Source organism: Hypanus sabinus, chromosome 26, assembly GCF_030144855.1.
Source record: "Hypanus sabinus isolate sHypSab1 chromosome 26, sHypSab1.hap1, whole genome shotgun sequence".
Lineage (NCBI taxonomy): Eukaryota > Metazoa > Chordata > Chondrichthyes > Myliobatiformes > Dasyatidae > Hypanus > Hypanus sabinus.
In genome coordinates, this window is record NC_082731.1 from 22,096,353 (window position 1) to 22,112,003 (window position 15,651).

Below are 15,651 nucleotides of genomic sequence, written 5' to 3' on the forward strand. Positions count from 1 at the left end.
TCTCTGAAGATGACCGGCATTAAAAAAATCGCACGCCGGTACGGATTGTGTTAATTTCTGACCTATGTCTACATCAGAACCTTATTGAATATTTGATTAAAGATACCCTATCCGAAAGTACTTACCTCGGTAATATTTTTATAATTTTGACATCAAAGTATGATGAACCTGCTACACTATTTCAAAGAAACATCTCGGTTGGAGGGGATGGGTGTAATTTTATAAAAGGAAAATACCGTCACTCAGCCGCGGTTGGTCTTTGGTATTCGGAAAATGGTTACACCGACGATGGTGCTGCACTGATTGCAGAATTACTCCAAAGAGTACAAATTAAAGGAGTTTGTCGAGAAAATTTTATATTATCTCATATATCATCAAATGGCCTTGAGGAACGCGTTGCGAGAAACGACAGAACGATGCTTTGCTAAGCAAACACATGCTACGGGGCTTTTCATGTGCGCATATCTTTCTCTTCTTGTAATTGGTTGTCTACTCCAGACACTACGAGATGCCAATCGTGTTCATTTTCTAACATGACTGGCTTTTGTATGCCCTTTCTTCTCAGATTTCACGCTTGACTTTGCCGATATTTAGCAGGTTTTATCTTTCTTGGCTTTGTTGCTACTTCCACCTGGAATGGGAATATGAGGTATTAGTCCGGAGGATTGACAGTAATGCAATGCTTGTACAATCTGTGAAATTTCGGCGTTGTTGAATGAAGTTTCCTAGCTCTTCATATAAGTTCTGGTAGTCCGTTGGAGAAAAGACAAGTTAATCTTAGTGTTTCAGTTCGGTTTAAATTTGATGTTAGTGCATTCCCCGCAGTTGCATTTAACTGAACATTCCATAATACCATAAGATACAGAAAGAGAATTAGTCCATCCCCATTGCGTCTGCTACGCTATTTCATCATATCTAATCCAATATCTCCCAGTTCCAATCTTCTGTCTTCTCCTCGTATCCATTCGTGCTTAAACCAATGAATAATCTGTCGCCCTCTTCCTTAAATATACTTGAAGACCTGACCTCCGCATCGGTCTATGGCAAGTAAATCCATAAATTCACCCTTGCCTGGATAACGTTATCCCTTTTCAGCTCCTTTCCATCAACCCATTTCACCATTCGATAGTTTTAATTGAGGTAACCTCCCATTCTTCTGAATCTCAGTGATTACAGGCCTGGAATAGTTAAATGTTCTTTAAAGAAAAAAAAAATTAAACCATAGAACCATTTCGTGAATCTCCTTTGGACCGTCTCCATGTTCAAGACATCCTTTCTGAGGGAATGTAGTATGCTCACTTAATATTGCCAGTGAGGCCTCGCCAGTGCTTCACAAAATCTCAACAATATGTCCTTGCTTTTACCATCTCGTCCTCTTGAAAATAATGATTCAGGTTCCACAGACTCAACCTGCGGACTTATCTGCAAAAACGCGGAAATCCTTGTTCACCTCCGTTTATATATATATATATATATATATATATATATATATATATATATTCTGTGTTCTCACTACATGTAGAAAATAGCTAAACATTTCATTTCATCCACCAAAGAGTATAGCCGTGCAATTCCCAGAATTGTATTCCATCTGCTATTTTTTTTTTGCCTATGCCTCTAATCTTTCTAAGGCCATCATCATCACTCAACCACTCAACATCGAAATCTTTGACATAATGTAAAACGCAAAATTAATCGATTCCACATTGATCCCAGTGAAACCCAACCAATTACAGATAACCTACCAGAAAACACTCAATACTTCTCACTCTCTGCTTCCTACCAATCAACTGCAGCTTTATCCATGCTCGAATCTTTCCTGTAAATCCAGGGCTCATAGGTTGTTTAGCATCCTTATGTGTGGCACCTTGTTAACGGCCTTCCGATAATCCAAGCACACAAAATTAACCAATTTTACTTTTCTTATCTTGCTCTTAATTCCGCAAATAATTCCAACAGATTTGACTGTGAAAATATTCGTTTGAGGGAACATTACAGATTGCGGCCTACTTTAATCAATGCTTTGAGTTCCATGACAGTTTCTGAAAAATTGAATCCCAACATCTTCCCAAACAGCGAGGGCAGACTAACAAATTTATAGTTCCCTTCCTTGTCCATTTCTCCCTTCTTAACACTAAGAGTGTCATTTGCAGTTTTCTGGAACCAATGCAGAACCTCGTGATTCTAGGAAAGAAAAACATTTCTTCTGACTTCAAGAATTTTTCAGCCTCTTTCAAATTTCAGGTGTGTAAACGAGAAATTGGTCCAGGTGTGTTATCTACATTAAGACCTTTAAGTTTAGCAATAACTTTCTATTTACAGTAACCTCTCACACTGCATCCGCCCTGCCACCTGGAACTGCCAGCATTCTGCTGGTCTCCTTCACAGTGAAGACAGATAGAAAACATACACTTTGTTCTACCACATTTCCCCTGGACAACACCTTTCTCCAGTGGTCCGATAACCATCCCGATTTCTCTTCTATACATTATTTGGCTGAAGCAACATTAGATATCCTGATGAATTACTTACATATTTCATAATTCCCTTCTTAACGACTTACTTAGTTGCATTTGACGATCTTTGAGAGCTTCACAATTCACTACCTTGCTACTAATCTTCGTTCCGTTATACGACTTCTCTTTAGCTTTTACGTTGGCTTCAACATCTCTTGTTATCTACGTTGTGACATCTTTTCTTTAGAATACGTTTCATCTTTGCGATACATATCCGAATTACTTGTAGAAGTTCTGTTAATTGTTGTTCTGCCGTCGTCCGTGTCAGTGTTATTTTCCACCCTGCTGATGGCAACGTTGGTGGGAGTGAACAATTTCCGGTGGGCCGAGGCGCCTGAATTGTGCATAGATTTTCAATGTTTCTATGTTTCTAGCAGCTCTGCATCCTATTGTAATAATATAGTCTGCTAGTCTTGTTGCTGCTGGACAGTCCACAGCCAATACACAAGTAAAAAAATACTGGTGCATTATTGAACAATGTAAAATCTTGTGTGGCTTATATTGTCATTTTATTTAATTAGATAGATCGTTTCCTCTCCAGCACCCGCGATCCCTGATGTTTGGTTGCACAGAACCTGAATTATTTCTCGGTTTTTTCCTTCTGAATTGGAGTTCTCAGCTGGAAAGTTGATGCCTTTCTGCAAGCACTGACTGACTTGTTGATTATGTTTCGTGCTGTTTTTCTTATATCGAATAATTGAAGATTTCATTATTTACTGTTCCTGAGCAACTCCTTGATGTTATTACTGGGAACCCCTCTCCCACTCCCCCCCACCTCGTGTGCTCCACAGCTCTGGATCCAATCCAATTCGGGTCTCCTTCAGATTAAACTGTTCCCCATGTCATTGGCAACAAACAAAGGTATTGTATATCACCTTTCAAAGTGGCTCGTGAGAAAATAAGCCAGCAAAATTTTTCTAAAAAACCACGTGACTCAGTATTACATGGGTGATGGTGAGAAATCCGCTTTCAATTACCAGCACACGTCTCGGTATCATTCGGGTTCAAGTAAACAGGAGAATAGCATGTTTCGATAAAGGAAATAACATTAGTGATGAATAATGTGTAACAACCCTGCATTCAAAGTTATCATTTACCAGGAAATCACAAACTTTAAAAAAGCATAAAATCAAGGGGGAAGTACTGTATACTTACCCATACCAATTTTGGGAGGAGTGACATGCACGGCAATGGTCTCGTGATACTGTAATCATCACTCACCATCGGTAAGAATACAAGATTTTCTCCATTATCATCAAGTGTTGTTCTGCCAGATACCCATAAAGTGAGACTCTGAGAAAAATGAAAATCAATTCAATTGAACAGAATACTGGATTTTCTGACAATTATGAAAGTTACAAACAGATTTTAAGTTTTCAGACCGTTAGGTTTCTGAATGTTTGAATTGGAAAATCAGTTATACTTCACCTTCAGTTACAGAATCGCCCGTATAATCACATTCAGATTCAAAAGCCTTTCACCTGAGTTGGATTTTTTTTAAATATTATTTTTACACCGATCTCATACAAAGCATGTGCTGTGCAAAAAAATAATCAAGTGTAAAGACAGTTGGATCAAACGGCAGCTATATATATATATCCGGCCAAGCAACTATATAATAATATTTTAATATCCATTATAATATCTGATATTGCAGCTTACTGTTGTATTAAGCATTGAGAGCAAAGGTAATACTGCACCGGGGAAATAAATCTCGTTTGTCATGTAACTCAGTCCAACGTGACTGGAACCGGAGTTAAATGAAGCGATTCTTTTTTTCTGCCTTGTTGATTCTGTCACAAAATTACTCGGACAAAATAGATAGAATAAAATGCAAATGAAATAAAATAAAATTAAATTAAATACGGGGCATTCTCCCTGGCTGCATACCTGTGAGCACGAGAAATAATACATCATATGCCTGGTATCTATAGTTTGCAGTTATACATGGAATGATGGGTAGCCCGATTAGTACCATGGGCTCAGGCAGAATTTGATTCCTGCTGTTGCACTCTTTTACGCTTTCCCTATTTGGCATATATATATATATATATGTATATATATATATACCTCAGGAATATAAGAGACATGTTTACAACAGCCAGTGGGGCTAGCTGGATCAGAGAGCAAGGGGATTTTGTTGAAGTCAGGATATTTTCCTGCCTGAAGGTTCGTGGGGAAAAAAGAGCAGGAATATAGCTGGTTAAAAACAGAAAAAAAAACATTTTACTTTTAATTGTCAGCGACCCGAACTTATATATTCCTTCACATTAATGGGAAATATAATAAAATCTAACGAACGTGACGGACTGCGCTATCATTTTTCTTGATTTCTTTGTTTTTGTTTCTCTACGTAATGCCCCAAACATACTGCGATATCATTGTCTAATATATTACTTCTTGGACTGGCACCACACCGTCGCTCATGAATCGCTGGGAATAAATCCCCACTCTAAACAATATACTGGAGTCAGATAGTGAAAAGTGTACATAGCAACTTGCGGGTACCATTCTGATTGGTGTCCTATATATTGGGCCGATACAGCCGAATAATGACAAATCATCAGAACACTCCGCATCTTACGAACAATATTTCCAATCCTAACTGCAGGCAGGCCGGATGACTTGTGGTGTGTCCAGGATAGACGGGGTGTCAGGCAGATAGTTCTGCCCATGTACCGTTATACAGGACACATGCCATTTTGGCCGTTCTGCCATCAGAGCCTCGATCGTAAACGGTGATGCTAGTTTCCTCTGCAGGAGGACAGTCAATACCTGAGGACAGTTACGTATTATGAGCAATAATGTGCCTTACCCGGATTGTCTCAGGGTTTTACTGATTATCCAGCGATATTTGCAGGTACCGTACACTTCCCCTTTGCCAACCGCACTTATGATTTTCTAATATCCCTCTACGTTTATGATGCTCCCAGTTGTCTACCAATCCATCATGTTGATGACGATCAATCTAATTGCGTTTTATTCTGGATACTCTCTTCAGTTACCTGAAGAGGTAACCGTCGCCGTTGGCCAGGTGCAGATGTCGCTAACATGGAGACAGATACGGATGTGCAAAAAAAGAAGGAACAACGGTAAGTGCGAAAAGAAAGAAACTGAGAAACAGAGATAAATAAACAACAATACAGCACAATAGCTCTGTCACACAAAATGGCTTTTCCTGACTGATGTAGTCAGTGATTGTCTTTTCGGAAATCCCCGAAATATTTGATATATAACGTATCTCTCAGGAACCGCCCTCTGTCTGAGATTTACCCTTGTAGTTATCGTTTTTTTTGACGGTATCGGCAAAAAGTTATCTTTTAGATTTTCCACTGTTTATCGATTTGGCATGCCTCTCGACTGTGCCACGGAAAAGGTAATTTCGCTAGCTGCAGGACAACGTCGTCGGAGAGCTATCGCAGTCCGGGAACGTGGCAACAGAGATGAGAGAAATTTGTCATGTATTTATAAACAGTACATTAAAATTAGGGTGTCGCTATCATGAAGAAGCCAAGGTTTACATTATCAGATATCAAGCCAGTGTTGCTGTTTAAGAACTCTCATCAGTCAAAAACATTTCTTCAAGAAACTTTTATTTTTTTCAATTTGTCTTTCTGTGCCGGCTTTTAACCATTATAACATCACCACATGGTGTTTGGCTCCAGCACCATGTTTCATCGTACTTCTCTTGCTTTCTGCACATAGTTCCTTTTTGATGTACGTCCTGACAGCTTTGTTTTCCAAATCAGGAGCTGCAGAATTCGCTTTGCTAATTGTCCATATCTGTGAAGAAATGTTATTGAGTGACAAAGTTAAGGTTGTCTCTCATTCAAAGATGTAGCCAACCCAGAAAAGCGTTTGAGGCAGTGCTGCTCTTTATTATTTTCTAGTTTTCCTGCACTTCCAGTGTTGCAACGCTTTACTGTCTTCCAGTACCTCGTTGCATCTGGGGCCACTGCCGTTATTTGTCGCATCGGGGGCAATAGCCGGAGCACGCAATAAGAGGACGCGTTCCTATTGGATGTTCTTTTTTTATTATTTCCTGCCTTTTATATCAAAAGCACGATCCATTTAAACAGTAGAATCGGAATTTCCTGAAACCTGTCGAGAATTTGTTGACGAGAAAATCGCTCAACCCAACATTTAAACAAAATGTGGAGGTTCGTCATCTGGATCGTGTGCGGAGCGTTTGTAACTGGTTTGTACGCAACAGACAATTCGTACGCCTGCTCGAAACAGAATTCTTCGAAAAACCTCAATATAATTTTTCATTTCTTGACGTTATTTTGTAGATACAAGTCAAGGAAACTCCGTCACTCAGACAGTGTCAAGGAGGGTGAAGACAGAAGAGGAATCTGTGACTTTAAGTTGGACCTATGAAACTACATGGAACAACTATTTTTTATATTTGTATCGGCAAAGCCCAGAACAAGGTATCGAGTACGTACTGTACAAACATTCTAGTGGAACTGTAGATAAGACAGATTTTGCGAAAACTCGCTTCAATGTCGATTTGGAGGAGACAAAAAAGTTATTTAGCGTCACCATCTCAAAGCTGCAAATGAGCGACTCTGCAGATTACTATTGCGCCCTACGCCAACACAGTGATGTATTCTAGTGAAATTCTCGTACAAAAATTCACTTGAAGTAGACTCTATATACTGCGCTCTGCAGCTGGATATTTCTCTACAATATTTTTCTGATTGTGGTTTCCCACAACCAAGAAAACCTGCTGAAGTTTCCCTCGTCTTCGTCGGTGACGATTCATCCATCCTATAACCGCACCAGTGTTTCCAATGTAGCAGTGAGGTCTATAGACTCAACTGTATCACTTCTTTTGTGAAATACACGTTAACAGGCAAGACAAATATGAGCGATGACATTCAGACCGGAACCACGTGTGCGTGTGTGTGTGTGTGTGTGTGTGTGATGTGTGTGTGTGTGTGTGTGTGTGTGTGTGTGTGTGTGTGTGTGTGTGTGTGTGTGTGTGTGTGTGTGTGTGTGTGTGTGTGTGTGTGTGTGTGTGTGAGATAAGAGAGAGAGACCGTGTATATGCGTACGCATGTTTGCCAGTGTATGGGCAGAATCGCATCTGATGGATGCTTTCCTTGGGCAGCATCCATTGATATTTCTTTTGTTGCAGAGATAAGTGACATTAGGGTCAGGGTTAGTGTTAGGGTTGGAGAAATATATATTTCTTTCTGTCTCTCTCTCGCTTGTTCTGTCCCTCTGAATCTCTATGCACTCTGCTGTCTGTCGGCTCGCTCTGTTTGACGATATTTCTCTCCCTCTGTTCATCTCCGTCCCTCTGTCACTCTCCAATATCTCTGTCTGTCCGTCTCTGCGGATTTCTACCCCCCCCCCGCTTCACTCACAATCAATCTCTGCATTGCTCCAGCAGTGTCTTCTGTCGCTAATCTCACGTAACTTTCGGCCTAACACTGATTCTTTCCCTTTCTATGTCTCTCCTTGTTGACCTCCTGTCTTCTTATTTAGCCTTTATCTCACTCTCTTTTTCTCTGTCGTTCTGTCTGTCTGTCTTTTATTTTGCTTTCTTTTCCTTCGCTACTAATCAATCTCCCACTCTCTCCTGCACCCTCAGTATTTTCAGCAGCCAAACTCACATAACTTCCGTCCTAACAGTGACTCTGTCACTCCCCAACTGTCTTATTCAGACTCATTAGCCTTGACGAAGGGCAGCATTTTAGAGCCTGGCGATCCCAATCTGGAGGCTATTTGACATCCATCCTGACAAGCGTGCGTCAAATCTCTCACGAGCTGGGTGAGTTGTTTCCTGCTTGATGTCACAGTACGTATTGGGGCATCTTTCTCTATCGATGTATTTGATGGCCTGTATGTTAGTGCTGATTATGTTTTGGAAAGTTTTGACTAACCGCGATAGAGCCTTCCAGCCGCATGCAGATTTGTTTCTTGGACAGGCAGTGCCACAGCAATTCAGGATATTCGCTACTGCGCATCTGTAAGTAGATATGCATAATCCATCTCTCTACTGCCCCTCAGAAAAAAAAAAATAACTTCGCTCTCCTGACTGTTTAGGATGTATTCCTGGACCATGATCCGCTTCGAGAGATATACCCTCTGGGTACTGAATCTTCTCGCAGTGTTCAATGCTGTTACGCCAATGCACCAAACGGTTTGAGAAGTCCGTGTTCTCCTTTAGTCAGTCGCCATTTCATTTGACTTGGTAACATTTATGAAGACATTAATTCTCTGTTACATGGATGCATGCTGTTGCACCTACTTTCTATAGGCCGTTTCTTGGTGTTTGGTAATGAGTCCAACCATTGCTGTGTCTTCAACAAGTTTTCCAATATGGCTGTTCAGGATACTGGGCGCCTGTTCGTTTGGGAACCGAGTGTACAACAGTGGGGTCAGCACACAATTCTGAATGACCCCGTGTTAAAAATGCTGGAGAGATTGAAATATGAAACAATTGTGCTCCCTGTATATCTGTGTTTTGTTGATTAGGAAGTCTAGCAGATTTCTGCACATTTTTTGCCATATTATACCTTACACGGTGAGCAGGATTCTTTAGATTAATGCATTGAACACACAACTGGAATCTGGAGAAAGCAATCTGACTAAATATCCCGCTATACAAAAAGTGTTGCGGAGTTATAAAACGGATAATGTCATACAGTCATAAATTACCTCGTCGCTTCCACCTGCACTCGGATCAAGGTCTTGCACACACCAACATGCATGCAGCTATCTGCACTTCGCTTTGCTTTGAAAACGAGTTCGTATGCACGATGAATACTGACAGTTGGTCACATAGTCTCACGATGTCTGACTTAAAAAGTTTCATCACATGTTCCCTTGAAATGTTTGATTATTCAACTTTAACAAAAGACCTCTGGTTAAACTCCCACCCAAGCTGAGTAAATGAATGCCAGTGTATACATATATACACACACACACTTCATAATTGTATATACCTCTGTGAAATCTCGACTTATATCGTTAATTCTGAATAATGAAGTCAAAGCTTTAGTCCTTCCCTCATAACTCAGGTCTGCCAGACCTGGAGGAATTCTTATAAATATTCTCTGCATCATCTCAACATTATTTATCCTTTCCCGCAGGTACCTGAACTGAACTGCACACAATACGACAAATTAATCCTCACCTACTCCTTAAACATCTTCAATGCACCATCCCTCTCTGAACCATTTATTTTTGAAAGTTTATAAGGTATTCCAAATAAATATCGTACGTATATTCCCAGATTCCATGTTTTTCCAACCACATTCCTCAGTTCCCTTACATTAGTTGTGAAAGATTATGCTGGTTTGTCTTAACTTCGTGCAGCACAACGCAGCCTGTGACAGATGAAAACTATTCTTCGATTTCCGGGTCTTCTCTTTTTATGGCGGCCTTCATGATCAACTGAAAGTTAGTTCGCTCAAAATATATCTGAATAATAATACTGTGCAATTATTCTGATGATGCTTGTTTTCTGCTGTGCAGTCATACAATATTTTAAATGCTGTTGCCTTGTTCTTCTGACAGGGTAGGCCCTGTGAAGATCAAATCTTGCAACACCCGGAGTCATTTTATCTCATGCAAACTTCCATCCCCATGGCAGAGGGCACATGAAAGATTCCGACCTAAGATCGCTGGTGACATTTCGTTTGGCGTATCTCTTTAACTCGCAGCGGCGACCTCGTGTTTCTGCGGATGTTTTGTTAATAAAGGCACTGTTAACGCGTTTATATCTTCAGCGCATATATCTGTGTTTCCCAATTATGTACACAAAACCCATATATCAGCTCCTTTGCTCAGTAACTGCCGTTCAGCATTGCAGTATATCCCTTTTCACATATATTTCCGTATGCCCCTGGATCACAGAATTTAGAATGGTCACGTTCTCGAAAGAGAACTGAGAATATGCTCTGGGTGCATTAAAATAATGAACTTACATGATATTGTTACACAGTAACTCCTGTGTGCATTTTGCTAGAGTTTAATCTTATTGAACGCTAATGCTATCTTCGGAACTGTATAATCATTTTTGAACCAGCGAGATCAGTGTTTCCAATTCAATATAGCTCAAAACTCAACTAAAGAACTTACATACTATAAAATACCCCTCTTACACACCGCTCGTGTAAAACATGACGGCCAATTGCGAAACGGGAAAACGATATTATTTCAGTTACTATTTTGTCATTAAACCTAGCTTAGACGTTACTTAAGAACATTCTAGCAGTTTCAATATGAATGTGAACCTTGAAATGTATTATTTTAGCATGAATTGAAATATCTGAATAAAGTTGTGTCAAAAAATTCTGAATTTCCCACGAGTAAAAATGTCCAATTCATTTCTGATTTTTGTGACTATACAGTTTACTGCACTGCCGACTCTTTCAAATATGTCGGACACAATGTCATCGCACATTTTTGCAATGTCACAAGCTAAAATTATTAAAATGAATTGATTTTAGTATGGATGGTCTAAATAGAGGTGAGCACCTCTGACTTTGGAGACATCATTAGTCTTACAGAAAATGCATTACTTTTCCCACACTTCCTCTGGAGTGGTAAGGAATGGGAAAGTTGAGAACATCAAAAGGTAGACAGGAGTAGAAGTCGAACATCGGTGGGGAGAAATGACGCCAGGGGTTGTAAAGGAAGGAAGGTACAAGAAATCGCATGAATTGAGCAGTTCGGAGATAATTGGGTCCAGGTGGGTGGAGAAGATAAACTGTTGAAGTAAGTAGAGGAAAACAGATAAACACGATAGCCATAGAAACAGAGAAGTTAGAAACACTTTGTATTCGAGTAAGGAGAATTACGAGGCTAACAGGCAAAAAAAAAATGTAAGCTTAATTTGGATACATATTTTTGCAAGGATAAGTACAAACAAATCTGGCAAATGTTCAGGGAATCTGTGTGTGGCGTTCTGCATAGGTACGTACCGTTGAGACAGGGAATTTATGGTAGGGTACATGAACCGCGGTGTATAGAGGCTGTAATAAATCTAGTCAAGAATACAATAAAAGGATACAAAAGGTTCTGGCAGCTAGGTAATGTTAGTAATTTTGAAGATTATAAGGCTAACGGGAAGGAGCTTAAAATGGAAATTAAGAGCACCAGAGTGGACCATCAGAAGGCCTTGTCGGGCAGGATTAAGAAAAGTCCCAAGGCAATCTACAAGTATGTGAAGAGCAAAAGGATAAGACGTGAATGATTAGGACCTATCAAGTGTGACAGTGGGTAAGTGTGTATGGAACAGAAGGAGAGGTAGTTAATGAGTATTTAGCTTCAGCATTCTTTCTGGACAAGGGTCTTGCTGATGGTAGTGATGACTTGCAGCAGTCTGAAAAGCTTGAGCATGTAAATATTTAGAAATATGCTGAATGTGCTGGATCTTGTGGAACGAACCAAGTTGGACAAGTGGCCAGGACACGATTAAATATACCCCAGGCTACAGTGGGAGGTGAGAGAGGTGACAGCTGAGCCGCTGATGAATATCTTTACATCATCAATGGGGAAGAGATTTGATAGTGAAATTAAAATGATTGCGATTTATTGACATTTTCGCTATTTCAGACAGTTATAATGTTCACGACTAAATTTCCCCAGAATCTACGGTCTGTGTACATCATAGCACAAAAATGTATATAGTGAATAACACAAAGGGCATAGGAGGAGATTTAGACTATTTGGGACCAAGGAGATTGATCCACTATTTCATGATGAACGACTCATTTTGCTTTTCGGTCCCAATCCCCTTTATTCTCCCCTTATCGCATTTAGCCTGAACAATCAACAATCCCTCAACTTATGCTTAGGCATGCTTGGGCCATAGATATTGCTTTTCCTATCTTGGGATTACACTGGTGAGTCTGAGAAGAGGATATTGCCCCCAGAATTTATCGGGATCTTCACATCTACCAGCCAATCTGCCAATGATGAAGATGGTCTCCCAATTTCCATCGAGGCAGACAATGCCAAATATATCACCACATTTTACTGGTTGAAGTCCCTAGCCTTGTAGCTTGCACCGTGCGAAGTCTATCACAGAGGCAGGATTGTAGTTCGTGAGCTTCTCCCAATATGTTTTCGCCAGTCTGAACCAGGGACGACAGTTCGGTTGACTTCTCGCAACGAAAAGAAGGAATTGTGCTATTATTGATCAAGAATACTCCATGTACATTCCTGACGACTTGAGGTACACCTGTGACTCTAGTGATTACTTCTGACATGAGTCCGATAAAATAAGTGGAAGAACATTTCGACAGGTATTACACTCAGAAGAAAGGCTGACAGACATTTGATTTCGAAGGGTACTGTTGGGCTGTATTAAAAAAAAACTGAGGTTGACTGTTGAGTTTAGTATTATGTGGTTTCTAATTTTGTGTTCTGTATATTGTTTATCTTGGAATTCGTGGGGAGTCTTGAAATTCCGAAGGACGGATTTTCATGGTGTCTTGTTTATCGAATTGTGAAACGTCACGTTAAAGGTTAGCTTGCTTGCCAGTCGGAAACCGCGTTCGGCATGTCCATCGTTGATTGCTCTATGCAAAAGATGCAGCAGGTCTTTGCTGTTGGTTTGCTTCTGTGCCAAAGCACAGAAACCACGTTACAGATGTCAAAGCTCTATATGAGTCGGATGTCCGAGAGATTCGCAAGTTTTCTCTTTATCCAAAGGAGGTCTTGTATTTTACATGGAATTCGCGATGTGCTGGGAACGTATGCTGACCCATACTCATGTAGAGCTCGGTTTCCATCGAATGTTTGATTTGGCATTGCTGAAAACCGTCCAGACGTAATAAAACACTTACTGAATTTGAATCGTTAATAAATGTTTCATAAAAAGTGACCTGACTTGTCCTGACTTGAAATGTTTACCTCCGTCGTGTTTGCAGCAGAGGGCGGTTTAGATAACAAATCTGTTCCTAGATGTTTATTGTTTTTCCCTCTGTTTAATGTACTGAACCGTACTCATTGTCTTCTGTCTCACTTGTCATATAGGTGAACGCGCTTCCTCGTAACAATGATTCTGCTGAGCATAGTTGAAAATAATTTCATCCGCCGGTCAGTAAAAAGCTATCAGCACAGCAAAATGGTTAGTAAAATGTGGCCTGTTCAAATGATGCAGGAGCTCTAAGATGTTGCGTTTCTTCCGTGCCGCTGCTCAAATACAGACATCAAAGGTATACACTCTTTTAAACGAGTTCTCTTTAACACGGAGGTTGCGATCAGTGCTGAAGAAAAGTTGGGAATGAATGCTGCAAGCAGAATGTGCCGATAGATCACTGGCCAATGTGCACGCTCAGCTTGCATTCGGTGGAATGTTTAGCTTGCATGTGCAAATACTCGACACTTAATAAAGAACCTGTTGAGTCTGAATTGTTACCAAATGCTTCCTGCCTTCGATTCTGTTTTAAGGGGGGGGGGGGGGGGGGTGAGGTGTCTTTGATGTGTACATCTTTGACCAGCGCTTCTTTTATATTTTTTGCAAATCAATGGCTGATGTGCTTATTCAAAGTCAGTGATTTTTGTCCAACTTAACAAACCGTTCGACCTGCTTCGCCGTATCGATGATACTGGCGCATGTTTGAGTTTCCCTTTGCATTTACCCAATGTTTCAAATCTCTGTGTCTCTCTGTCTCTCTGTCTCTCTGTCTGTCTCTCTCTCTCTCTCTCTCTCTCTCTCTCTCTCTCTCTCTCTCTCTCTCTCTCTCTCTCTCTCTCTCTCTCTCTCTCTCTCTCTCTCTCTCTCTCTCTCCCTCTCTCTCTCTCTCGTTCTGTCTCTGCCAATGTTTTCGATCTATTTTTCAATCAATCATTTTATCGGTCTATTCAGCTATACTTCTTTATCTGTCTCTCTGTGTCTTGTTTTCTTCGATTTAACAAAACTGTTGTATTTCACAATTGAGACTCCATCAACGTCCAGCTATAAAACAAGTACTCTCCATTCCCATTATGACCTTTAAGAGTTGTGTTTATTATCTGTCGTGTATGAACAAGAAAATGTTGGTTAGCATCCTGTGAATGCATGGTTCTGTCCTTCTGCATCGTTTCCAAAGTTATGGGCTGTCGTCAGGGTCCTTGCAATCGCCGAAGCTTCAACATAGTTTGCGTATGAAACTGTCTACCATATATACACACAGGTGTTACATAGCAGCAATAGATCACACATTGAGTCAGGTTTCAATGTTAAAACCACTAAATTCGTTAGTATCTACTCAATGTATAGAGAACTAAAAGAAATAAAGAAACGTTAACAGTGTTATGCGTGTTTGAGTGTGTGTGTGTAGGGGGGGGGGAGGAGGGGGAGCTCCCAGGTAGTCATGTTTAGGAACAGTTCTTAATGTATTAAGATTAAGATAGCAAAGTAGAAGGTTCTGTGATCCACGGAAATAAATGAGGGAGAGATTTGTAAATGCACTTTAAAACGTAGAGATCTGGCAAGAATTTCTCAGATTCTATGCCGGAAAAGCAAAATTACGGTCGCCGAAGATCTTATCCGTCAAGTCGTTCCGAAATTCTCATCGAAATATCACCAAGTGACAGTCACAAAGAGTCCATTCTTCCAAGTGCTTACCACATAACACACCTGCATGTTAACAAAGTAGTCCTACACGATATTCCAAAAAAAAATCCACACACGGATTATACGAAGTGACAGTCATACATCTAATGTGCTGTGTGCCGTTGATCGACCCAATCTTCGGGCATGGGAAACTATCAGAATTTACACAGTTTAAACAAGCTCCTATTGGCAGCTTGCAGTACAATGCCTCTCTCTCTCTCTCTCTCTCTCTCTCTCTCTCTCTCTCTCTCTCTCTCTCTCTCTCTCTCTCTCTCTCTCTCTCTCTCTCTCTCTCTCTCTCTCTCTCTCTCTCTCTCTCTCTCTCTGTCTCTGTCTCTCTCTCTCTCTCTCTCTCTCTCTCTCTCTCTCTCTCTCTGCTCTCTCTCTCTCTCTCTCTCTCTCTCTCTCTCTCTCTCTCTCTCTCTTTCTCTCTCTCTCAACATGTGAAACAATACTAGCATGGATAACATATAGCATGCTATAGACGAATATAGCATATTACAGAAGCGCAGGAAGTTACGGGAAACGTGTTCCAAATACGAGGAAATTTGCAGATGCTGGAAATTCATG